Source organism: Thunnus thynnus, chromosome 4 (genome assembly GCF_963924715.1).
Source record: "Thunnus thynnus chromosome 4, fThuThy2.1, whole genome shotgun sequence".
Lineage (NCBI taxonomy): Eukaryota > Metazoa > Chordata > Actinopteri > Scombriformes > Scombridae > Thunnus > Thunnus thynnus.
The window spans coordinates 35,016,931-35,020,259 of record NC_089520.1 but is presented as its reverse complement, the minus strand read 5'-3'; positions in this window follow the sequence as shown (position 1 = coordinate 35,020,259).

The window sequence follows — 3,329 nt, the reverse complement described above, 5'->3', positions numbered from 1 at the left end:
CAGGACTGTGAAGGACCGCGAAGGCTCGGCCCAGAACCCAGGGTTTCCTGTGAGATGAGAAAGCACAAAAAACTCCGGGGAAGAAGCAAAGTTATTGACATGCATTGATGTTACATGAATGCGTACAGATGGAGAGGAGGAGGAGGAGAGAGGAGCTCAGTGCATCATGGGAAGTCCCCCAGCAGTCTAGGCCTATAGCAGCATAACTAAGGGCTGGTCCAAGGCGAGCCTAGGTCGGCCCTAACTATAAGCTTTATCAAAAAGGAAAGTTTTAAGCCTGCTCTTAAACATAGAGAGGGTGTCTGCACCCCGGACTGAATCTGGTAGATGGTTCCATAGAAGAGGAGCCTGATAGCTGAAGGCTCTGCCTCCCATTCTACTTTTAAAGACTGTAGGAACCACCAGTAAGCCTGCATTCTGGGAGCGCAGCGTTCTAGTGGGATAGTACGGTACTATGAGCTCTTTAAGATATGATGGTGCCTGACCATTAAGGGCTTTGTAGGTGAGGAGAAGGATTTTAAATCCTATTCAGGATTTTGAGAAGCTAAAATAGGAGAAATATGATCCCTTTTCCTAGTTTTTGTTAGTACACGTGCAGCTGCATTCTGGACCAGCTGGAGAGTCTTTAGAGACTTGTTAGGGCAGCCTGATAATAAGGAATTGCAATAATCCAGCCTAGAAGTAACAAATGTATGGACTAGTTTTCTGCATCTTTTTGAGACAGGATGTGCCTGATTTTTGCAATGTTATGTAGGTGAAAGAACGCAGTCCTTGAAACACTCTACTTTTATGTTGGAACATTTCTTTTTTATTTCATTTTATTTTTTTGCCAGGCCTCTGAGCCAGCAGTATTCACTGCATCTGCCACATGCTGCCACTCTAAAGCCTGTTTGGCATTTATAATGCCCACGCTGAGTCCACCAAACAATATATTTTTTCTTGCCTCAACCTCCCCAACAAGAACTTCAATTTCACACTGTGTGAAATTTCTTTTTTTTAGCCTTTCTGTCAGCGTTTGCCATGGCTGTCTTCATGCAGTCAGTATGAATGAATATTATTATTTTTCTATAGGCAGCTGTGGGTGGGTCCAAGGGTGGGACAAGATGCTCTCTCACGTTCGCCAAATTTCGAGTTGATTGTGATTTATCAAGGGAAACTGGTGTAGGACACTTTGTGCACACTATGTTATAAATCAGAATATTTTTGTAAGCACTTTCTGTGTTTCATCTGTACTTTTGATCTGAATCCTGTGCAAAATTTTAAAAATGAGGCCCCAGGTGAGTTGTTGTTATTGTCATTGTGTTTTGTCCTCTTTATTATCTACTTACAGCTTGTTTAGAGTTAAACATAGTTATCTACCACCTTTCTCTTGCTGAAACTGTTGTTATCTGCTTGCAATAAACTAAATGTTAGGAAGCTACCATGGAAATGGAAATAGTATATCATTTCTTCTTTACTGGTTTTCTGTGGCTGACTTGCTTGTTTGTCCTCTGTGCATGCCCAGTATGAGGAGAATTACTCATTTTGAGGTTTTAATGCAAACTGTGGACGCGTGTTGATTTTGGATTAGGATTAAGATCAAAAGTAACTCTGGCCCAGGGATTTGCCTTAAACATACACCAAACTTCAAACTGTCAAGAGGAAAATGGTTTGTTCTGTGAGAAAGAAATATTTTAGATTTTAAATTAAGGGCCTGAATAAAGTTTGTTTGTCTGGTCATATTAATCTGTGCCAAGAAAGGACTATGGTTTCCATCTACTTTAGTGGCGGATGGTGACTCAGAAAGTTGGGGAGGACAGGAGGAAGCCATCCCATAGTGTCATGTTATTTTACACTAGTTGGCTACTTATCTCTACTTTCTTATGTTCAAGTTATGTTCTTATGTTCAAATTTAGGGCTGTGCAGAGACCTTTATATATATATTATAAAGCATGGATGTATAAAGAGAACTGGATACAGCGTCGGAAGCGAGGCCCCGTTCATTCCTATGAAAGTTGCTCAGTGGCGCATGAAGCAAAAAAATCTACTTCCAGGTATGATAGTACCCGGATCTTCAGCATTGTGCGGCCCATAGAGCATGCCTACTAGTGACTTTCGCAATTCACAATGTAAGTCTATGGGAAAAAGTCTTTTTGGGCCAGTGTGCATCACGAAACGTTGTAATTACACGGTTTGGCCGCCATGTCAGATTTGCTTCAAAGCCTAGCGCTCTTCTTGTATCTAGTTCACTTTATACATCCATGGCATATAATGGTAGAGAACTGAAGATGAAATTTGGAAACTGTCATTGAACCAATGCAGTGTCATTATTATATTCTGGTTGTTGATTGGTTAGGGAGGACGTCCTCCCTTGGAGTGTCATTTTATGTGTTTTGGCCAATCATAGATTAGCATGAAAAAAAAGTACATTAAACTGATATAAAAGATCTCGCCCTAAAGAGGCCAGCAGGAGCCCGTCCTCCTCATCTCCTCTCATAGCTTCACACACACTGCTCTTTCCCCTCCTGCCTGACCTGCAGGTGTTGCTGTTGACGCATTTTATTCAGAATTTCAATAATGAATTTTTTCCAAAGAGAGAAAATTATTTTATAAATGATACTGAGATTTTGGCAATGGTTTATTTCAACCAATTACTCTTTTTTTTTTATATTCGATCATCTCCCTCTTGCCTCTCAAAAATAGAGGAGCGGCAACCTCCTCTGCCTCTATGGACCAGCCTCCTCTGATCTGCTTCTATCAATTAACCAAACAACAAACATTGCTATTTTTAAGAAGAAATTCATACAAAGTTGCTGTTGGAAATATTTCACAGACACAGACATGAATAACTTCTTGCAGATAGTAATGTTTGCATACAGACAAAGTGAAGTCTACATTAGTCTTGTCTTGCTGTTCTGGGAGCAGCTCTGTGGCAGTGCACAATGATGATGGATGAAAGTCAGTAAAAAAATGGATGCTCTGCCATGCTGCAAACACAGCAGTGTGATGACAACATAAAACATGTTTATGTCTCCAATCCAGCTTTATCATGATTTATTCCACTTCCTGTACAAACCAGCACGTGTGTATGTCTGTGGATTTCAGTTTGTAAAGGCAGTAAATGGTTTTTAAAATCATCAGACTATCTTTACTCCTCCCTCCACTGTGCTGTCGTCTTACTCATTTGTTTCCTGCTGCTGCGATCTCTTGTCATTTTTTAATCAGTGAAATGTTTCTATTAATCTCATGGCAGACATCAGATCAATCATCTTTGTTTCATTTATGTCAGTCAGTTAGCTGCCTTGTGTCATCCATTTAGTCCACTACATCTCTGTCCATCCTCGTCCAAT